Source organism: Cupressus sempervirens, chromosome 1 (assembly GCF_028749045.1).
Source record: "Cupressus sempervirens isolate cs-2001-9-10 chromosome 1, ASM2874904v1, whole genome shotgun sequence".
Taxonomy (NCBI): Eukaryota; Viridiplantae; Streptophyta; class Pinopsida; order Cupressales; family Cupressaceae; genus Cupressus; species Cupressus sempervirens.
Window position 1 is genome coordinate 69,262,295 of NC_143118.1, and position 25,138 is coordinate 69,287,432.

Genomic DNA, 25,138 nt, shown 5'->3' on the forward strand with positions numbered 1-25,138 from the left:
CTTGACACTTTCCCAGCAAGTCACTATCAAAATATTTTATTTTATGAACTTATATGTAAATGAGTGTTTTAATGACCAAGTAGTTTATAAATATATATTTTAGCCCAGTGCCCTCTCTCTAATTATTCTATGTTGTAGCTGAATCTCTCATTTAAATTCCATTATCCTAGTCCCAGTTGTCTCCAGGTATTAGTGCATGTGCCCATGTGTGTATATAGATTTATTTTCACTTTCTTAAGAGATATACACCCACGCAATCTATGCAAAAGTTGTAAAAGGAAACCCTTTTAAAGAATGAAAAAATGCCAACTGTTTATGGGATTAGGAATTGCATATTGCTTTTGTATTCACATATTAGGGATATCATTCCTGTGTGATTGCTAACAAACATCAAATTTGGGCTTTCGTAGATGCTGAATAAATTATAAGATATACAAATGGTTGGTTAATCCTGCTTCATCAATCTTTTATGGACTGTGATATGCTAGATTTAAATCAAGAGCTTCCAATCTCATACATTGTCAAGCCCTTTATTTGACTCAGAAAGTTGGTAACATTACATCAGGAGGCCTTACTTCACAGGGAGAGCAAACAAGAGACTGAAAAAAGATCTGAGATGAATAAACCTAAGTTGCCGATACGGGTACGGGAATGTTGGTACGATATACTGGTACGACAATTTTTGGGGGGCAGTTTGGGTACGTTTGGGTACATCCATAAAGAAAAACATTAAAAATTATAACTATATAAATATTTGCAGGCTTAAAAGTAAAAATAAGATTAAAATTCAGAACACCACAGATCATACATGTTGAACAAACTCAAAACTGTCATTAATATTAAAAATTCAAAATATTTCAAAACATGAAATTTATGACATTATTCAATTCAAGGTTCATTGGTTCAACATTAGAATAACACATTTATTCATTACTAACTATGTATTAATGATATAGGCATCATAAAAGATAATCAACAGCAACATCAACATCAAAATACCACAGATCATACATGCTGAACAAACTCAGACCTGCCATTAATATTAAAAATCCAAAATATGTCAAAACATAACTGTTATGACAGATTATTCAATTCATTGTTTATCGGTTCAACATTAAAAAAACACACTAGGTAATTACTTATTATGCATTAATGATATAGGCATCATATAAGATCATCAACATCAACATCAGCAGTGACATTAGATGATGTAAGTAGATTAGTATCACGTGCAGCCCCGCTGCTACTTGCATTAGGAGGACAGTGGCTACCCTGTTGCACATCCAGTAAAGAATGTGTGGCAGCTGAAAAATCCAAATCAGTTCGCTCCGGATCTACATCCCAAAACTTTATGCCTCCTTGTACTTATTTTTACTATGAGTAAGAAGGCGCAAGTTGGAATGCACATAAACCAGTTCTTCTGCCTTACTTGCAGCCAATCGATTGCGTTTCACTGAGTGAATAAAGGAGTATGTACTCTAGTTTCGCTCAGATGAGGAGGAACTAGCAACCTATTGAAACAAAGGTAGGAGCATAAAAAATGTCATTCAGCTCTTAAAGTTAATAAATTTTGTTATTTTTACAAAATGTAAACAATATAGATTTAGAGAGCGCAATAGAAATAAAAAAACTTACTTGTGATAAAAGTTTGATTGCAAGATTTTGGAGGTGTGTTGACATATGACCATTAAGGTACCACCAAGCATGAGCATCCTTTGTAGACTTGTCACGGAGAGCAGAAGCACTTTGACCATTGGAAGCTACAAAATCAGCAAACTCACTAGTAACTATTTTCTCCATTTCATGTTTGGGGAAGAGTTTTGTAAGTGCTTTCCTACACCCTTCACCATCTTCTGCATCTCTATATGGTGGTACCCTTGATGGCATAGTAAGAATTTTATCACTATAAAATTTGGGAGTCAAAGTGGGGTGGTCATTTTATTCCACTGCTCAACACAAATTGTTTGCATCTCATTGAAGAAAGTTTCTTCAGGATCTTGCTCCTTTTCATTGATGACATGTTTCATTTTTTCAAGCATTGAATCAATTCCATCATATACCTCTCCCAAGCATGGATGATCCATGTCGGTATGACAGATCATACTCATGATGGGCATAGTGAAACTAAGAAGATATTCCACTCGTTCCCACCAAGTGTCATCTAAGATCATTTGTTTTACATTTGTAGCCCTTTCAGTACTAGATTGCCTCCACAGTGACCAGCTTTGACTAATAACCATACTAGCAAGTGACTCTCGCACCTCCACACGTCTCCTCAACACAATTGTGTTGGATTCAAATCGAGTCTCAGCAACCTATTCAAAAATTAAAAATTAAGAATTAAAATTTGAAATACAAGCTAAAGATGTGCTAAGTTTAAAAACTAAATTCATAATTATTTAAGTGAAATACAAAAATTAAAAATTAAGAACTAAAGTATTTCAATTACCTTTAGCAACTCCAACTGTGAAAATGATCTAAAAATGGCTTGTGACATGTGATGGTTTGCGATGAACATTTGGATCTCTTTAGCTTCTGTATAGGTTTCTTTGATCCAATTTATTTTCCTACCCAACTTTTGTAGCATAAGATTGAGAGAGTGCATTACACTAGGTGTCCAAAATATGTGTTCAAGTCGCGTCTCAATCAACATGCCTGCAGCTTTACAATTCTTTGCATTGTCTGTTATTACTTGGACAACATTTTGAGGGCCCACATCTTGAACGCATTGTATAAGGATGTTAGCAATAAATTGTGCATCCTTGACCTGCCCTTCCCAATCTACAGCTTTAAGAAACATTGCCCCTTTAGGGCACACTGCAATCATGTTGATTAATGGACAATTTTTGGCATCCTTCCACCCATCAAAAATAATTGACACCCCTGTTTGTTTCCATGAATTCCTAATAATAGTCAATGCAGTGTCTATACTTTTTAACTCCTTTGCTAGTAAGGTGCTACACACCTTCTCATATCCTGGCCCCATGTACCTTTTTGGACCCTCATTTACTTTTCTCAACATATCTTGCCAATATGGTGATCGCACAACATTAAATGAGAAACCATTTGTATATAAACATCTTGCAACACTTTGATCTGCAATCTCCCTAGCATCATTCTTAAATGCACTCTCTAATGCCCCCTTGCATCTCTTCACATTAATAGGTTCTTCAGTTCTACCCAAAAATGGGTGGCTTTCTACTACAACATCAGGAAAGTCATTATGAGATGGAGGCTTACTTGATCTCTTCCCTTTCTTTAAAGGATGGTTTGTGCCACGAGAAACTCTTGCATTTGCTTCCTCTTGCTCTCTAATATAGCTTGCTATTTGTTGAGGCGGTAATCCATTACCATCCACTCTTGGACATGCTTTGATACCCTGTTGGGGAATTGCACAAAGATGGGCTTTCACACGACTACATGAACTTTTGTACCCCACATTACAAAAATTGCATATCCAAACAAATGTTCCACCCCCTTTTACTTGTTCTATCATTTGGACATATTTCGACAAAGGTGAATTTGGATCGGTTTTGAAGGTGGGAGACGAAGAGCTAACATTAACATTAGTTGTCATTATCTGTTAACAAAAATTTAAATTTTAAAAACTAACATTAGATGGAGAGGTCAAATATTTGATCAACTATAAAAAAATGAATTAATATAATTGTAAATGTGGTTTTAGAAGTTATATTTTAATAACAAGTTTATATTATTTTAATATTATTTATTTAATACTTCTATTATTGGTTATTTAATTTTTATTTATTTAATTAATTAATACATTAATATACAATATACTTATTAAGATAATATCTTATACTTTCTATAACGGTCAACTACTTGTCTGTACTCTGTCTTTCGGTCTAGATAGGAATGTTTCTTATCCTGTCTTCAGTTTTGTTTCTAATTTCGTCTTCAGTAAGAAACAACGTCCTTGTAATTCTTTATAAGGAACACATTTGTTCCTCTGTTAATAAATCAATCATTTGGAAATCCGTAAATTTGCCAATTCTTGAATCTTGTAACATGGTATCAGAGCCAATACTTGATTCATAATTTCATTCGAAATTATTTGCTCAAATTTTTCAAATCTCGGCTAGGGTTTCTGTTCGGTTAGCAAATAACGATTTTGGAGTTTTCAAATACAGGGTTTGCAAATCATGGGCAGATTTTCTTGGCATTTTTCGAGAGCTCAATTGGGTTGTCCTTTTTTTTGGGTGTCTTGATTTTTGTGCCTCGACTTTTGAGCCAGCGGATCTAGAAAACAACAACATATTCCTTCTGGGTTTTTCGTCTACTCTTTTGGACACTTGTCATTTTTTTCTGGGTCAGCCTCAACATTGCCTCGAACTTCGTGCAAATGGCATCTTTGACTAATCTGATGTTGGAGGGTAGTCGACAATTCAATGGCCACAATTATAAGCAGTGCATGTTAGCCATCTTCGAATATCGCCGTTTGGATGAGCTTGTTCTAGGCACAAAGACTCGTCCGACCTTTGACCAAGCAGAACAGGACAAGTTTGATGATCGCAATCGAGAGGCTGCTATGCTTCTTAAGCTCTTTGTTATCGATGATCAGCTACCGTCCGACAAGTGAGTTGCAGAAATTTGGAAATATCTGAAGGAGCTGCATGAAACATCTGACAAAAGTCGGGCATTCTTTTTGAAGAATCAGTTGTTCTCCACTATGATGGATGAACGTATGTCCTTACAAAAGCATCTGATAAAGGTTAAGGACATCCGCGATCAGCTCGAACCTATTGGTCGGAAAATGGAGGAAGAGGATATGGTAGTCATCACTTTGAAAAGTCTACCATCGTCCTATGAGCACTTCATAGAAACACTCAACATTACGTCAACTAATGTTGATCTGAAGTTTCCAAAATTATACACCAAACTTCTGTAGTAGGATCATCGGAAACAACAGTTTGGTAGGAGCGCCTCTACAACCTCCTCAGAGTAGGCATTTGCTACAAAATCCTTTCAACAGAACATCGACAACCATTAGTCTTCTCAGCCTTTCCAGCATCAACCTTTTGCTCAATCCCTGGATGGCTCTACAAAGCAAAATGTACAGTGTAATTACTGTCACAAGTTTGGCCATATGAAGTTAAGAGTGTTGGAAACGTTTGGCTGCCTCAGCAAGGCAAAATGCTTCCCAACCAACAGCAAAAGTTGTTGAGCTTCCTGATCAAGGTGAAGCTGCATTTTTCGTCTTCTGAATCTGTTTCTATTTTTTGTGGGTTTGTTGATTTTCTCCTTAAAAATCATTTCATGTTGTTTGTAATACGCAAGGTTGCGTGAGATTCTGGGTTTTACCGTTTTTTCCACAAAAACAAAGTTTTGTAATTGCAACCTGTTTTGAGTCATAGCACTCTTCTGGCAAAGCTTCTTGGTTTTAGCATTCTGTAGATCTAGGGAGGGTCTCAGTTATCTCAGAATGTTCTGACATCTGTACGGTGACCATTAAGGGAGGGTATTAAGATAATATCTTATACTTTCTATAACAATCAACTACTTGTCTGTAGTCCGTCTTTCAGTCTAGATAGCAATGTTTCCTATCCTGTCGCTTTTGTCTTTAGTTCAGATAGGAATGTTTCCTATCCTGTCTTCAGTTTTGTTTCTAATTCCGTCTTCAGTCTACGTTGTTTCTTTTAGAAAGGTCCTTGTAATTCTTTATAAGGAACACATTTGTTCCTCTGTTAATAAATCAATTATCCGGAAATCCATTAATTTGCCAATTCTTGAATCTTGTAACAATACTAGTTTAAACTTTAAATTTTATTTTTAAACTAAATATTATAATTAATTTATATTCCTATTACTATATATTATAATTTTTTAATTAATTTAATAATATTTGATTTAAAAATACATTGATACCAACCATAAAACTATTAAATATTTATTAATTTTTGTACACTTTCAAAATTAAAACAAAAATAACGTAAATCAATATTTATAGACCATTTGTAAAGAAATATTAAATTTACAAAAGTGAAATTTAATAAACTTAAGTCTTATATCCTATTAATAAAAATACTGAATAAACATATTAGTAATATATGAGTTACAAACTAGAGTAAATCTTCAAAAAAATTTAATATTGAATAAACAATGATCATATTACAAACAAACTATAGCAGGAAGGGAAAAATTTTCACAACTGTTGTTATTCGTCCAGCCTCTGCCTGTGTTCGTCCTTTGTCCTCCACACTCAAACACAAGCATTTGTTCCTCTGCCTCTTGCCCACGCTCGTCAATCTCCTCTGTGTTAAAACGGCTCTTGTCTATGCTCGTCTGTATCTTCTACAAAAACGAATCGTCTTTGCAAAAACGAAGAAAATTCTGGAGTGTGTTTTGCATCATATGCCCTATTTATTCTTGAAATCACGCGTTTAGAAAAGAGGGTTTCTAGTTTCGCATTTAGATAAACATTCCCAAAACTATGCAAATGAAAAAAACATTTCTAAAAATGTTAGATTTGTTTTAGAAATTCCCACAACACCTGGATTCGACGAGATTCGGCAAGAGATTAATATAGACATTTCAAGAAAACAAAATACATATCATTTGCGAATGTCAACAGTATTTTATGTGTTTCAGTTTCCAACACATTTCGTACCCAGAAATGATGAGATATAGGTGACGTACCTGCAACTTAGAAATAAACAATTTGCTTAGGGCAGGGTTTGACTTCCAATTATCACGCTGGGATTTCTTTTTGGAAGAATAATACCCAGCAATGGATATTTGACAGTGTGCAATAGAATTCTGATCCTCCACACTTGCAAATCTTATGATGTCTATAGATACACAAGATTGAAACACCTTATAGTGAATGAGTTTGTTACTAAAAACCCTCGAGCTAGAATTGAAAAAAAACACCTTAAGTGAGCATGTAGTCTACTTATCATGTGTGTTGATCTTCGAAGGCCTATGAGTGATTCTCCAAATTTTAATATTCAGTTGCACAGTTAAATAGGCTATATATTTAATATCCAATGCACTCAAAAAAACTAAGATATCCATGCCATGTCTGAAGGAACTCACACCTAGAGCACAATTGTTGCTGATGAAACTCACTCCTAGGGCACAAATTATCCAAACCCAATTGCACTGGGAAAATCTTTAAACTTGCCTCAAAATAAAAACAAGTTTCCCCTGCTGGAACCCACAATCACAAAACATATGTTGTTGGATTCAATCCTCAGATGACACAAAATGGAGTTCATCAAATTTAAAGGCGTTCCCATGCATAAGATTTTATTACACTTTCATATCATGTAAGAAATTGTGCAAAGTTTGTATAAGACTATGTTCTTCTTTATTCCATATGATCCTTATAATATGAATTGCATCCATATATTTAGGATTTCCGTCTTGTTTTACCCCCTATGGGATATCTAGTTTTATGCACATAGTAAAAAGAGTTTCAAGCACACATGAATCACCAACAATATAGCATTAACACATTGCACATACTATTGGCATAATGATATAACTTTTATTCCTTGTAATGTCTATACAAAGGTAACCCGTTCTCCGGTCCAGTCACTCATATATAAAGCACCCAATGGTTGGTTGAGAATACCAACAGTCTATTCCTCCTTCCTACAATTGCTTGAGAAATCATTTGTAATTAGCATAGTAATCGAAAACATTAAGTATTATTTTTAAAGAGTAAATTGTGGCTCACATCAACCTCAACCCCCCAAAAGTAGTTGTCTTCTAGATGAAAAAAAAAAAAATGGCAGATGGACCACTTGACAAAACTATTGAGAAGAGAGATGAGAAGGCACCCTTGGAATGGCGGAGGATGTCGGTCATGGATGTTGTGGCCAAAGGAGTTTGAAGTCATGCTTAACTGTCCATCAGATCCTTCTTTGTGTGTTTCAGTTTCCTGGTGGTGGCTTCCAGTCATGCCTTTACTTTTGACAACTACTTCTATTTCCCAACTTTCGCTACCTTCTCCTGAGCTAGTTCATTTTCCAAGGTAGTGGTAATTTTATGTTGCTCTACCAATCTCACCCAAATGGTTGCCTCCTGTCCTACGGTCATTGCACTATTTTCTACTTTTGTGTGGATTATGTTGCCTTCAGGAGCCGAATGAATGTCTTACAGGTTGCTCACTCCATACTATATAAGATGCTCATCATGCCAGCTTGCACCTTTAGGACATGTGGTTTGCCTAACTCCATCTTTGCGGTCTCCACATGGGGCCGCTCTCGGGTAGTAAGTTGCTCTGCAAATTCCCACTCACAGTCCCTTGCATAAATATAAGGAGCCTCTCTATCTCTTTCGTGATCAGTCCCATGTCCAACTGTTAAGTGAGGTCTGCCGCCCTATATGTTAGTGGACCCACCACTTCTAGCTTTGCCAAAAATTATTGAATGGATGCAAGCTCATCTTGTCTATGTGGGTTGGAAACCCAAATGGAAGCCTCTTGCATCTTTTGTTACCCTTGCCTCCTGTAGGGAAATATTCGCCTGGTTAGTTCTCCCTTCCTCTATCTCAATGACCTCCCATTGCCCTCCTAGTGGTCCCTCCATTTTCTTCTTCCCAACCTCGGCTTCTTTTCTATGCTTGACCATAAACAATGTGGGTGATGGTGGCAGGATATCACCAACCCTCATCTCAGACCTCTCCAAGAGACTGTCCATATCTTAGTCTCGTCATCCTGTTAAAATACCGTTGATTTTGGAGGATCGCTGCAAATGTACTAAGCATTGCCGGTGTATAGTCTGTGTTTTCCAAATTTCAGCATCCTTGTATTTATATGAGGAATAAACGAAGAGAAAAGACATGTCCATTAATGGGACATGTCTATTCAACAATATGATTAATATAATTAAAAACTTAATTAATTAATTATATATATATAAAATTAATTTCTCTTTGATTTCATAGGTTTATCCTACTAAAGCTACGAAAACATCAACACTCCCTCTTAGCTAGGGAGGATAAACACATGACATATACTACACCATTGGTAATATTAGGTGTGGCAAATTTTATGATATCTTTGATCATAGGATATCCACCATTTTGATAGTACATTTGAAGTCACGAGTCTTGGTCTCCTAGAATATTGACATTCAATATTCACCAAGTACCCAATAGGTTTTGATATCACATCTGATTTAAAGAGTATTGGTCTCCCAGAATACATGGTATTCACCAATTACTAAAAAATGCTTGATATCACATCTGATATCAAGAGTATTCGCCTCCCAGAATATCAATGATATTCACCAAGTACTCAAAATAAGGTTTGATATTACATCTAATATCAAGAGTATTGGCCTCCCAGAATATCAAAGATATTCACCAAGTACTCTTTGAGTAATGGCCTCCCAGAATGTTGAGATGCAAGACATTCACCATATACTTATTGTTTGATCTCATAATACAAGTTATTGTAAGATCGTCATGTTACAACAACTTGTCCAAATACAAGTGATGATCATTTGGAAGTTGTCACTTCCTCATGATATACACAGGGGGTAGGCCCATTAAAATCACATGGTCACAATGTATGAATCAGGGTCCTCTTGATTGTGACAATTTATTGATCACTAGAGAATTCATCTCATCATGGTTTACTCCCTCTTAATCAGTAACACCGAGATCATTGAAGGTTAATAGCATCCTCAATCTTCTCCCTCTCTTTCAAGGTTGCCTCTAATAACATTTCAGGGTCCCTCTGAATGTCAATCTTCCTTTTCCTGCAATAACATTCTCAAAGAAGAAGATCAAGGCATATAATTCTTATTGTTTGTATAGAGTTTCATATAAGAGGTTCACGACAGAAATTAATAATGACATTATTACTTTCAATATAACTTATCATTATCTCCTTATACTAAGTTATACTTAATATCCTTTAGAGTAGTATCTCTAGAAATGCAAAGCATAATATTTCATTTATATTGAAATGAAATCATAAGAATAAAATAATGAATACGTACCCCGTATACTTACCTTATCCTACAAGAAATATATTTGTAATATTCCAAAAGTGCAATTTACTTTTCAAGGATGTACGTTCCAATGGATCTGCTCTATATTGGTTACAAGTGATGATATTCCATCACCTTCCATTTAATATAAGGTGGGGTCATTCCCTCTACATCTACCTTCACACACGCTTATGTCTGGAAGGGAATTGAGTTTTATCCCAGTCATACTTAATGCTAGTTTTGCCACGTTGCATACTTTAATTTAAATCTCCCTCTTTTTCCTTATATGAAGGAGTCCATGTGATTTGTTTCATATCCTTTGGGAAGCCAATATGTAATGTCCCGTATTATGTTGAATCCAAACTTCACGTTTTTCTTCACAAAGTTCATAGATCAAGCTTTTAGTTAAGCACTTGGTATGACTGTATTCAAAAAAATGTGCGTTGATCCTTTAGAGTGATTATGCCAAAAAAATATACTTCTACCCAACATATTTTATAATATGGGGGATTTGCAAAATTCTCTCATGCTTTCTATTTGTCAATGCTTAGGAAGGCAATGATTATAACTGAGATCAGACTTAAATCATTTCCCACTCTTACCCGATGCTGATAATGTTTGATGATTTGCGAATCATATATTGGGTCATAAGCCTAATGTGCAGTAGCTAAAGATTTTATCTCAACAATATCTGAGTCCCTCATTAGCCGCACATTCTATTACAATTTTGATCTTCATGTTAACCTTGTAATACTGCCAAAAGTAACTGAAATATCATACACCAATAATAATGTTAAGTTCAATAGAGATTACTTGGACAGTAAGTGTAAAGGGTGTTTGATAAACTTAGTGCCACAGAGATTTCTCACAAAGATAGAATTGTTTTAAACGTCAGGAATCCCCTTTTTCAATGCAGAGTAATTTCGTATAGGCAGACATCCATGCTCAATAAGCTATATTAATCTCAGATCAGTATACTATAAGGAAACCCAATAAGTTTCATAAATAATGTAGAAGCCAGTGAAAGTGAAATATCAGTTCTTTAATACGAGTGGATACTTTTGGGAACACATCCTCAAAAATAATAGATGATCTTAATAATATTCATGTCCAGACTTGTGGTCCTTGCTGACTGTGATCATTTCGCTGTCGTTATTTTTGTCTATGTCATTCTGTCTTAATTTTATCTTATCACTGCATCACTCCGTGTTTGTCCACTTGCTCTGTTTGTTTATCATCTTTGCTGCTGACAGAACTGTGTATTCAACATTGCTAGGTATTGTATTACCTCCTCTGCATAGTATGAAGTCAAAGGTGGTGATTCAGAATAGATGGAAGCTAACGTGGTTATCTTTTTCTGAGATGCATGTCCTTTCTCTGGTGTATAATGCTTGATGCCTCCGTCCTAAGTTCTTCACTCAATGCCCTTCTCCCTTTTTTAAATTTTTTTTAAGTCCTTCTCTCCTCCTCCCCTTTTTGATTGAACTCTCTTTGTATAAATATGTAATGATCGATTCATATTGAAAGGGCACAACTGATGGGATCTTAATTATTATATTAGTTAGTTACTTTTTGACTTATATTTTCATTATTACATATGGATATATTTATTGTTTAGTAATATATTTTGTTATTAACTGATATTTAATTAATATATTATTTTTTAATATAATTATTATTTATTAAATATATAATAATTAATTTGATAAAACTAATTATCATTTGTTATATTGTAATTATATTATAATCATATATAATAGATGATATGATTATATTGATCAATATATACTATATGTTACTAACTTGTTTATTATGTTTATAAAATATAATAATAAATTATATTGTTTATATTATTTAATCAAATATTATATTTGATATTTTTATCATATATTTCAATGATGTACAATATAATTTAGAGTTATATCAAAATATTATTTGATTCATTTGATTTGTTTGTTGTTATATTATTTATGTCATTTCATTATATATTTTAATATAATATATTATTGTATTAATATAATATATTACTTTTTAACCATGGTGATATTATAATGTTATATTCATCTTATTAATACTTAATCTTTTTTTTAATGTTTAATTTTCTTTTAAAATATATTTTATTATTATTTATTATTAAATTCTACTTGAGAAGTGGGGTCATTACACAATAATTATTGCCCTTACTTAAATGCGCGTTCTCGCTAGCGGTGATTGGTCATTTACTCCACACATATAACATATTTTCCCTATGTCGTATTATTATAACATGTCCACACAATGTATAACTTTATTGAAAGTAATTCATGTGATTGGCAGCATTAAATACGCTGAGTATGTTCTCCTCTATAGTCTCTTAATTTGCTCTTCCTTGACCTTGCTATTGCATCGTAATAAACTCCAATCCTTTGGCTATCGGTGTTCTACGTCATGAGCTTCATCCAATTTCTAAATTATACTTTGTATCAATGTAGTATATGTGTACTTCACGATAGAATATATTTATCATTCTTGTCTAAACAATGCAGAACATCTCCCGATATATATCAATGGATTACTGTATATTATTCCCAAAAAAATATGCAACTCTATGTCTACACCTTTCCAGATTTTCCCATCCTGCCTGAAATAAATCAGCAATCAATGGTCGAACACATTGGTACTTTAGCCATTTGCAGGTGTAGTTACTTAAAAAACCAATCTTTCATTTTAATCTTAGGTGTTTTTGCTGAGTTTAGTTGCCTTCAGATTCACATGGATATACGTATGAGAAGCTTGCAGGGAATGCTTAGTCATAAATAGTATTGCAACTGCCGCTATAGAAACCAATATGGTTAGTATTTTTCGTTTTGCTATGGCTGCAGTCATCTCAAGACTTATCCCAGTCCAAATGTCGCTGTTCTCTTGATACTCTGGTACGACTTATCAATAACACAAGAATCTGCCTTATACACGGCTGCCATGGACCGGGGACAGAAATATTTACAGCAGTGTGAATGTTTACAGCGTCCAATTGTCACTGTTGTTAATGACATTTAGGCAATGATTTCCATATACTGTAGGTGGGAATTGGAGTGATCAACACATTTGCAGCCTGCTCTGATACCATGTTGATTTTGGAGGATCACTGCAAATGTACCAAGCACTGCCGGTGTACGGTCTGTGTTTTCCGAATTTCAGTGTCCATGTATTTATATGAGGAATAAACCAAGAGAAGAGACATGTCCCTTAGGGACATGTCTATTCAACAATATGATTAATATAATTAAAAACTTAAATATATATATAATTTTAATTTCTCTTTGATCTCACAGGTTCATCCTACTAAACCTACCAAAACATCAACAAATACAAAGGATCAGATTGATTATAGATATAGGAAAACTTTTCTATATAAAATTGATACACCTACCAATTTAAATTTGATGTTCTAAATATGTCTGATTGCAGACTTTGATCATTGTTATGCTTGTTAGGCCTGATTGCAAATTTCGATCGCTGTTATTTATTTCCGACTTTAGTTTAAAATCACTATTAAATTCCCATTTTCTGCAGATGGATCAGCACCAAAGGTTGTAGCAAGTATGTGTTTGTTGTATATTTTAGCACAGTTATTGTCTCCACGCAAATAGTGGGATAGGGAGTCACAACCCATTGTGGTCGTAACTTCCACGTCACTCTATTTCAAACCAAATTTAATATGGTTTGGTCAGTTACTCGGCAAACACAACAGCCGGTAATGATATTATAACGCAACCAGTCTCATTTAATCGTGATTTAAATTTTACATATTTGCAATTATAATTATATATTTTATATATATATGTGTGTCTGTGTGTTTGTAAATATTAATTAATTTATATTGCATAATAATAATATTTATATTTATATATATAGATATTGAATGAGTTAAGTATATATCTCACATATATACTAAATACCTAAATACATACATACATATATATATCTTCAATGAGTTTTATCTGACTGAAACTGCAAATAACATTAACACTCCCTCTTAGTTAGGGAGGATAAACACAGGAATAGATATTGCCTCAACATAAAATCAAGAGTCACAAGTTTTAAGGATATCTTTGATCAGACGATATCCACCATTTAGATATCGCATCATGGTATCAAGAGTAATGATCTCGTGAATATCAAATCACATGATACTCACCAAGTAATCTGAGTAATGACCTCTTGAATATCAAGTCGTATGATATTCACCAAATACTCAAAAATGTCCATAGAGTATGTGCACACGTATCCTAAATGATACTTACCATAGGAACATTATACTCACGGTCTGTTTAAGGAAATTCATCCACCATGCAAGATGTAATTTATCATAATCTACTTAGACATCATAGATATCCATCATAATAGAAGATTAAGTTATTGTAAGATTGTTACCTTCCAATAACTTCAATAGATACAAGGGATAATCATTTTGAAGATGTCACTTCCTCATGATGCACATAGGGCCCAAATAGTCGTGACATAACATTCATGATTGTTAATGTTTTATAGCTTTAGTTGGATAAACCTATGAATAATCATATATAAGGTTATATATATATATTTGTTATTATATTAATTATATAATTAATTAATGAATAGACATGTCCCTTTAAGAGACATGTCTCTTCATAGGTTTATTTTCAATATAAATGGAGAGAGATTGTTGTATTTGGAAAGAACATTGAAATCACAAACAATGTTATTTTATCTACAACAATTATTAGCATTTTAACATGGTATCAGAGCAGGTTCTCTATCAGGTCTCTTAATAAATAATCAAGGAAAAGAGACTTAGCAAATGGACGTATGAATGGTATTATCGAACTTCTTGTGAATGAATCTTTAACAATGTTTTCGTGGATGCTCGAATGGTTGTGAATGGAACTCATGCTAGCTCATGGATTTATATTAGGTAGGGGAAAATATCGAAGGAGGGAATAAAAACAAAGTTTGGACATTAGATGCAATGCACGTAGTTTGATAAGTTGGGGCTCTACTAATCTAAGTAGCTATTTTTGTTCATACAGAATAAGAGTCAAATACATCACTCAACAGTTAGGGCTCTCTCATTAACGTTTTCTAGAAGAACTTGCCCTTGTGGCTCTCAAGCATTTTGCCAGCATATGAGGGTTGAACTATAGATCCACCTTCAAAAGTAGAAGACAACCGTAATGTTCTAATACTCTGGTTTATATAGCAGTCCGCTCAAAGTGTTGGATCGTGTATCTTTTGTGATTAGATGAGGATCGATCGCCACAATGGGAGTATATTTCCACTGAAAGCTCTATAAGCTTACCCTGGCTTATTCAACAAACTGTGGAGATGCAAGTTACATTGGATCTAATCAAATGCAAGACAACTTTACCATTTTCTATGCACTATTATTATTGGCACCTGAAGCTCCTCTTTGGTGCCTTAAAGCAAGCATAAAAATAGTCTACCAAAACTATTATTCATTCACGACGATCTTGAATACAATCATTCGACAACTTTACCATGGATTGGTTGCATTCATGCTTGGACATTTTATGTAAATATGTTATTGCATAGACGTATGAGTTTGATAATACATATGAAGACAATGTTAGGCTCTGAAATCCGTTTGCCGGATAAACTTTTTTCTTTGAGTACTCAACCAAACCAATATAGTATTATCATTGTCAAGGACATTTCTTATCAAGCTTAACATTTTGTACGACAGAGGTCTAGCGACTCTAATGGAAACAAAACCAACATAATAGGATGGAAAGAGTTCATTGACGAAGCCATGATTTATTAAATAATCATCAACTAAAGGATATAAGTTGACTTAAGCATAAATATTTGGATCACCTTCTGTTCTTGAGAATGTGATATTCAAAGTCCTTGGATGAAATCATTGACACCTAACATAGAAAGTAGTTTCAAGAGTTTCTTATAAAACTAGTGACTTGCTAATTCGTGTGGCTTTGAGTGTAATGTAGGTTCTCTACAAACATTTACAAATGGGCTAGGAACTCACTCTCAGAATTAAAGATCAATACTTTGTTCAATCTCGGCAGATCCTTCTATGTTATACAAGTTCATTGCATTGTGCAAACAGCATTGCAGAGTGTACTCAAGCCATCTTCCTATATTTTTAAATTTGAATTGTGTCACTTTCAATGATTTCGAAGGGATGATGGACCTTGGGAAATTTGTGCATAGAATAGTTCCACAATTATATTACATCATTATGGGGTGTATATTTCCAGTGGCATCTACATTAATAAAGTTGTCATAAATATATTATAAGATAAATCATAATATTTGAGGTTTAGGTGTTTGGATATATTTATTGGGTCTGGATATACATTGAAAGGAACAACTAGATATTGTATTGGATTCTAGAATAATTACTATTACTGTCCACTTTGGCGACTCCTGTCACCAAGAAGACTTCATGGAAAAGTGTTGTGAAGTGAGGGACTCCATCTTGGTCATTGGTATTGTCGACATCAAGTAATGGTAACGAGACTAGTCATGTCAGGGGGATTGAATGTTCTACAATTAATGCACACATGTCTACAAGCTTTCAGGTAGGCTTGTGGTTGATCGTTGTAAAGATCAATAGTAAAGCCTTTTTTTGTGTGGTAGAAGTTGAATAGAGGAAAGACCTATTGTATTTTTCAAGTTGAAACAATACACCTTGTCCTGGCATTGTTATGAACAGACAATATGTAGTCATGTTTATATTGTGGAATCCAAAGACAATGGAAATCAAGTAGGAGGAGAACCTCTTATAACTATATGATGCCAGATACAACTCTCCGCATAGAGACTGATCGATTTCAAGTCTCAACTATAGGTGGTTGTTTTAGGATGAAGACATAACTTGTTGCCATGGGGCTGAGTTGGTGGTACATATCTAGATCAGTTTCTTTGAAGAGGAAGAATTGACATTCAGAGGGATAATGTCAATCCAAATCAGAAGAAACTTGGACAAACAGAGGGATAATGTCAATCCAAATCAGAAGAAACTTGGACAAACAGAGGGAGCATATAGAAGATATGCTTCAATCAAACTTTTGATGATCTTAGTTGTATTGATTCAGAGGGAGTAGACCATATTGAGATGGATTCTCCAGTGATCAAGAAATATAGTAGTTAAAGGACTATGATTCACGGAGAAAGTTTCATGTGTGTAGGCCGAAAGGCCTTATGTTATCAGGATGCCTATTGAACTAGGGAAACATGACATGATTTGCTGCCATTCGGTTGGAAGGATAATAACAGATTCAAAGGGAGTTTGAGACTCCATCGAAGAGAACCTTGTACTAAGAGGTTAGAAAAGGTGATATCATACTCAGAGGGAGTTTTGATACTTTATTAGTAGCCTTGACAAGGAGGTCAAAATATTAGTGTTTCTTGGTGAAGAAGAATTTGCAAATGCAATCCTTTGTGTTACTATGATAGATAAGTTTGAGATATGATTCATGGTGGATGTCATGACAACTCCACATGATAGTATCTGTGGCGACTTCATGTGAACTTTTGATGTCATGTGTTTATGGGCCTACCCCCTTCCAAATGATTATCACTTGTATTTGCAAAAGTTATTGGAAAGTGACGACCTTACAATAACTTATATCAAGATATACATTTCGAGTAAATGTTAAAATAGATCATGAAAGGCTTTATCTTGTAAATCAACAACTAAGTGCTAGATGTCATTAAATTGACTGTCTATAAGTTGTTTGTATAGATATATAATAGGTATTTGGTGAATATCTTGCCTTGATTTTCTGATAGACCATTACCGCATTGAGTACTTGGTGAATATCATTTAGTTGATGTTTTGATAGGCCATTAGTCAGAGTACGTGGTGAACATCATTTGATTGATGTTCTGATAGGCCAGTACTCATGTTACCTAATATGATATCAAAAGAGTATTTGGTGAATATCATGTGTTGATATTCTAATAGGCCAACATCCATATGATATTATATAATGCAAATCTTCTGATCTAAGATTTCCTTGATGTGATTTCCTAATGTTACCAATGGTGTAATATTTCTCATATGTTTATCCTTCCTAGCTAAGAGGGAGTGTTAATGTTTTATACCTTTAGTTGGATAATCCTATGAATAATTATATATAAGTTTATATATACATATTTGTTATTATATTAATTATACAATTAATTAATGAATAGACAGGGACATGTCTCTTCATAGGTTTATTTTCAATATAAATGGAGAGAGATTGTTATATTTGGAAAGAACATAGAAATCACAAACAATGTTATTTAATCTACAACAATTATTAGCATTTTAACAATGATTAATAAATAGTTTCATTACTATGATAATCAATATGCTGAAATTCATTCTCGATTATTACAATCATAACTAGTTTACCTTGGAAGTGTTCCACCTTCATTTTTGCCAGAGGCTTGGTGTGGATGGCAAAGAACCGTGAACTCGCTCTCACTTCAGTGTTTCACAAATTTTGAGATATTTTGAAGTTCTTTAGAATACAAGTTTCTCTGAATCCAAGTTTGAATTACTGACTTCAACAAAGGAAGCTTGATGTTTGAGACTGTCAGGACATTTTTCTGTAGTTTGACCACAGTTGTCGCATCTATAACATTGTATTTTAGAGTAGTCTTTGTGTTTTTTGAATGACTGTTTACCATTTGAGTCCTTGCCCTTTTGCCTTTCAAATTGGTGGTGAAAATATGAATTTCTTCATTTGTGGATTCCATACCAATTCCTGTAGATATTAGATTACACTCTTCTTGAATGCAGTCAGCTTTTAGTCGATCAATTTTGGGGTGCTTGGAACAAGCACTTATTCCTTGTCTAAGTTTTCCCATGAGATAGGGTGTACATTTAATGTTATCATAGTTAACTCTCTACTTTCATAGATGTGACCAGTTGTTGAGAGTTGGTTTCTTAATTATGTTATCCTCAAAAATATGTGGTGATGGTCTCACCTCTATTCATTTTAATATTAGAGAGTTGATTTTTAAGAGTAAGAATCCTGCTAGTGTTGTTGATCTCAAACATGTTTTCTATGGAATTGAACGTGTCATATGCAGAGTCTAATTTTGTGATAACTAGATGATTTTTTACTCTGTCTACCAATAATTCCATGACTCTGGAATTGTCCTTTTCCCATTGACTCTTCTCGTCATTCTCATTAGATTTAGGAGGATTTTTCATGATTGTTTTTAATTCGTGCTTTCTTAGTATTAGCATCATTCACAGCTTCCAAGCTTCAAAATTTGAAGCACCTTCAAGTCTGATTCCATTCACCATTTTGATAAGTATAATAGTTTTAAAACTATATAAGTATATTTTGTCAATAAAAATCTGATCTGATCGTCTCTTAAACCTGCTCTGATACCATGTTAAAATACAAAGGATCAGCTTGATTACAGATATAGGTAATTTTGCTATATGAAATTGATACACTTAATCCATTTAAATTTGATGTTCTAAGTAAGTCTGATTGCAGACTTTGATCACTGTTATGTTTGTTAAGTCCGATTGCAGACTTTGATCACTATTATGTTTGTTAAGTCTGATTGCAGACTTTAATCGTTGTTATTTATTTCTGACTGTAGTTTAAAATCACTATGAAATTCCTGTTTTCTGAAGATGAATAGGCACCGAAGATTGTAGTATGTGTTCATTGTATATTTTTAGTAGTTATTGTCTCCACTTAAATAGTGGGACGGGGAGTCATGCCCCCAATGGAGTCACGGCCCATTGTGGTTGTGACTTCCACATCATTCTAATTCAAACCAAATGTAATGTGGTTGGGTCAGTTGGCGAACAGAACAGTTGGTTATGATATTATTATTATGCAATCAGTCTCATTTAATTGTGATTTAAATTTTATATATTTGCAATTATAATCATATTTATATATAATTATATATGTATGTTTACACTGAATGAGCTAAGTATATATATATCCTATATGAATTTATCTGACTGAAACTACAATAGCATTAACACATCCATCCCCTCAGGCACCCATACTATGTCCTTGCCTGGCACGTCTCCTCTCTCTTGGATACCTGCCTGCCTCTTCGGTCCTAGTACTTGGACCTATAAGCATAGAGATCATAACCTTTGTTGTGGGAATCAATCCTTCAGTTGTAGGGCCCAAACCTTCAGTTACAGGGGCTGAACCTTCCGTCACAGGGATCGTAACGTCGATCATGGGGGTAGCATTTTTTCCTTCTTTCTGGTTTGTTAATGCTTAGATTAGGCTCTAGTATTGTTTAGTATGGTTTGGAAAATGATTTTTCCCCCTTCTTTTTGGTTTTTAATACTTAGATTAACCTCTAGTATTGTTCAGTGTGGATTTGGCCATGGTGATACCCCGTAGGCAAAAAAAACTTCATAAACGACTTACCTTTATATATTGAATGATTTATGTGTACAATTTTTCTAATAAGCTATATAACAAACTATAACAAATACTCATTTTATGCATGCTATGATGCAATATTCCTAGCACAAATACTGACAAATAGATGATCCACAAGGATGTGCAACCAGAACATCTAAATAACCAGAAGATGCTTTGACATATTTTGTGCGTCTGCCAAGCTAATTGAGGAAACATCAAACCTTCAAATGTAATTGGAGGCAGTCACAAGCGCTAGGAATTGCAGTATTGGGAGTTTAAAGTCAGTCCATTTGTCCTTCTATCTAGTGACCAGTCAGCTATTTGCATTTATAAGAAGTGATGTTGTGCAGTAAAATAGTTTGTTTCGAACAGTGAATGGTAAAATCTTTCGCAACCAATCAATTCATAAACAAATAACATTGTTATTGATTTAGCTTTATTGGTTTAAGGAATCATACACGATATAATTATCAATGACTTAATCCTCATAACAGAAATAAATTGTAAAACATAAATTTATTGTGGCAAAGTCAGTATGAATCTATTATAAATCTGGTATATACTATGCTATGCAAAAAACTGTTCCTGTATGTGCTGAATTCAATTGACAGAGAAGCTTAAGTGTATGAAATCTCTTTGTCACTATGTTCCATTGAGTTTCCGGATTGGGACGGCAGTGGATGGTGGGATGTGTTTCTGGTACAACTTTTGTGCCATTTTCAAAGGACAACTGTTTAATTTTTTTAATTTAAATTAAAAAAAATTTAAAAAAAAAAAAAAAAAAAAAAAAAATATATATATATATATATATATATATATATATATATATATATATATATATATATATATATATATATATATATATATATAGAAATTTCAAATATGCATATCCTAACATTGATAAAGCATTCATCATGGATTTTTTTAGAAGCTTAATGCATTTAGGCTTAGTTACTGATGCAGCCTCCTGGAGCCTGGAGGCAGAAGCGGATGCGGGATGCATTTGGAAGCACGTTGGATGCTGGCAGGTTGCGTTTATTGAGTGCTAACTTCTATTTACTGACCAAAGCGCTGCCCAGAACTCTGTCACAGACTCAGTCACTACCCAGAACTCTGTCACAGACTCAGTCACTACCCAGAACTCAGCTACAGGCCTGGTACGTGCCTCAATCATCTTGTACGACACCCTTAATAGAGTATTTCAGACTTATATGGAACTGCTGTACCAGTCCCTAACATAGACAGCTCCTTCTGTGGCATTACAACCCTCCAGCAGATATGTATATAGCAAAGGAAGCCTTTGAATGTTTAAAGTTCTACTCCAACCTTGGATGGCTCTCACAAAACTTGCAACATTGCCCAGATTGGTATGGCCAGCTGATAGACAATTTGTAACAGCAGTTAGCACTCAATGAACTCCCAGCGGATAGACAATTATATATTGCCCTATGAGAGCAATGTTATATATATATATATAGAGGCATCCATACGCATCTGCATCCCTCCCAAAAAAATTCACGCTTCGAATTGGAAAACTGTTTCATGAATCATTGAAGAAACTTTCATTGTCAATGTGCATACGTGTTATATTTAAGTTACAACAAAAATGCCCAGAGGCTTCAAGTTTCCACGATGAAATGAGATAAATTGTAATTAATAATCATAGAAACTATTCAAATAGAAAAATATATTGCTGTCCATAATTGACAGGTGGTAGGTCTAGTAGTCTAAATGAAGTAGATTTGATGCCCTGACGTCATCTTTCAACTGTTGTTCACTCCTTGATGAGCTGCTCCGTTACTTGCTACTCTTCTCCTTATTTACAATGTGAAAATGTATTTTTTTCCTTCTTTTTGGATTTTTGATGCTTAGATTAGGCTCTAGTATTGTTTAGTGTGGTTTGGAAAATGATTTTCCCCCCCTTCATTTTGGTCTTTTAATGCTTAGATCAGGCTCTAGTATTCTTTAGTGTGGTTTGGGTGTCCTTGTGGCATGATCAGCCTTTTTCTCAAATTAAAAGAATGTGTTTTTTATAATCTGGCCTACCAAAAGTGGCTTGGGCCACAGGGATGGCTAGAAGTCCCAACATCCCTGACCTCTTTTAGAGCTGCCCAAAAAACATTTTTGGGATTCTGCGCAAATTGGGGGCAGGCAGGATTTTCAAATGCCATCCTTGTAGAGTTTGCCATACGGGAATGGGGGTAAAAGCACATGGGATGTGTTGGCGCTCAAAATTATAGCCCGAATTTTGAGCAATTTTGAAAAATTGAGCCCTATAAAAGCTTTTGATGCACATATACCCGTTGTCAGTTTGAGGCCTAAGAGGTGTTTAATGCTTCTAACACCTTTCATTTAGTGTGTCGACCTATTCCATGAAGTTAAATCACCATTCTGAGCCATCCTGTGAAGTTTCGTTTTAAGCAATTGTCAAATCTGCAATTTTACCCGAAGTGTCAAACAGCGACAGGAGGCTATGTTTGCATCTGAATATCTCGCACCCAGAAATGTTTAATAACTTGCTGCTTTGGGAGTGTTTAGTGTCCATACCTGACAACCTATGTTTCAGATTTCAAGCCGTTTTGAGTTCGTTTGACTAGGTTTTGAATCCCTCAAAGTTGGTAGTTTACTGTTTCACACATTTGCAAAATGTTCATATTTCTGGGAAGCCTTGTTTGACGTGCTATAACTTTTGACCAGTTGACCAAAATGTGAAAATTCCTTTTGCGTTGCATTGTAGATGTCAGAGACTTGTTATGTTTCAAGTTTTAGCTTACGACGAATCTGTTTGATCAGTTTTCAAACGTGATTCTAAACGCAATTTATAACTTTTTACTGGTGTCAGTATTTTCAGATTGTCGGAACCCTTGTTCGTGGTGCTATATCTTGAAATCCGTGATAGGTGAAGTCAAATGGATTGTACCACTGTGTTGTCCACTGAAAATACTTTGTGTGCCAGTTTGCAAGTCATGACGAAACCATCTGTACACTTTTCCAAGTCCATTCCATTTGCAAAAAATGCTTTTTTGCCATTGTTTCCAATCTGTAAATTTTGAGTAGCCCACTTTGATCACTTACCATTTGTGTCCTGTTATTCGTCATGAGCCCAAACCAGAGAACCAATGCCTTAGTTTCCGTCTCCCCAAGTGTTCGTTTGCCTAGTTTTCAAGGTCAAATCCGAATGCAATTTATTGCTTCCTGACATGTTTTCTTGTAGGCAGTTCTGAGAGGTCAACTTTGACAGTGAATATCTTTTGACCCCAAATTCGTCATGAGACGAGATTCGACATGATGCAAGTGTGCGGAACAAAGAATCAGTGTGCCGGTTTTTAGAGCCCGAACAGGTGTTCTAATCAGTTTTTAAGGCCAGCAACGGACCTCCTGGTGCAAAATTTGACAGTCGGCAGAAAGTGATAAAATGAATTTTAAATGATCAAATTGTGATCTAGTTTGAAGCCAGACAGTTTGAAGATCTCAATGGATCAGCTCCAGGAATCAGTCATTTGGAAACGAATTTTTTTTTAGCCGGACCCACTTTGGGGCCCGACTGTCAGTAGATTGCAAATTTGTACTTTCTGGAAGGAGTGAGCACACAATATCATGAAATCAGGTTTTTATCAGGTGCTACATCACCTTACCATTGCCAGCAAGTTCTAGGATTGGACATCGAGCTAATTCACAAATACTGACAATATATGACAAGCACATTGTCACCTGGTGGTATGCTTATACAAGAGGAAATGGATAGAGGCAGCCATCTACCCATGCTTCATGCTCATTGAACAGAGTCTTGGCTCAATGTTGCTTGCATAGGAAGCTCTTAACAAGTTTATGCCCATTCTTTATTTTGAAACATGGGCTATGCTTTTACATATCCTCTTGCACGTTTAATTGGCTATAGGGTTGCTTGTTATACACATTATCCAACGATTAGTTCAGATATGCTTTCTTGTGTTCTAAGCCGTAACTCAATGTATGACAATAACAATTTCATTACAAAAAGGCATTTTTGGGATATGCCTTTCTAAGTGGATGATGAAAAAATGAGCAAGCTGCAATGAACAACTTCAATCTCTCTGCAACACATGGTTGCTGATTAGCAAATGTTTTCTCTTTTACCATTTGAAAGTTTATATTGGCATCGATAGATCAAGCCAAGTTTACATCAAAGAACAAAATCAAAGCATTCCATGCTTGAAGAAGGCGGCATGATAAAAAAAGAAGTAATCTCATGCATGAAAGTAGTCAAAGCTGTGATATGAAAGAGAAAACTCACGCCAAAGGCAACAGCATAAAGAAGAGACTATAGTGTCAATGCATAGCTAAACAGGGACTCCAGCAGTCAACGCTATATGAGAAATCCATGCATAAAATGAGCTCACGCACAGATTAAAGGAAGAGAGCCGGCTAATCAAATTAAGGGAGAAGCCCCGCGTTTTGAACCTGCATTCAATGTCACAAGGGAGGCAAGGTTGTGAAGCTTGCAACAACTCGTAAACCCACACATTAGTTAAGACAAGACGCTGGTCAAAGTTTGAAGAGCAGGGGAAGGCAATTAGCGCAAAAAAGATAAAAAGGAAGTCCCACGCAAAGGAGAAGAGTAGCTGGGCAGGGAATGAAATAAAGCACCCAGGCAAGTGTTAAAAGAAGACCAATGTGCTGCGTTGAATGAAAGAATAAGCTGTTGAAATGAGGAGACGGCAGCAACAAAGCAGGGGCCGACTAAGGAGGATGCCACGGGGATGTTTTAATAGAGGCATCCAACAC

At 34.8% G+C, this 25,138-nt stretch overlaps 1 protein-coding gene across 2 annotated transcripts in view; it reads left to right on the plus strand.

Annotated features, from left to right (window-relative positions):
- LOC149576190 (RIBOSOMAL RNA PROCESSING 5) overlaps nt 1-25,138 on the plus strand; it is a 181,269-nt gene that overhangs the window by 49,054 nt on the left and 107,077 nt on the right. The gene's annotated exons all lie outside the window — the stretch shown is intronic.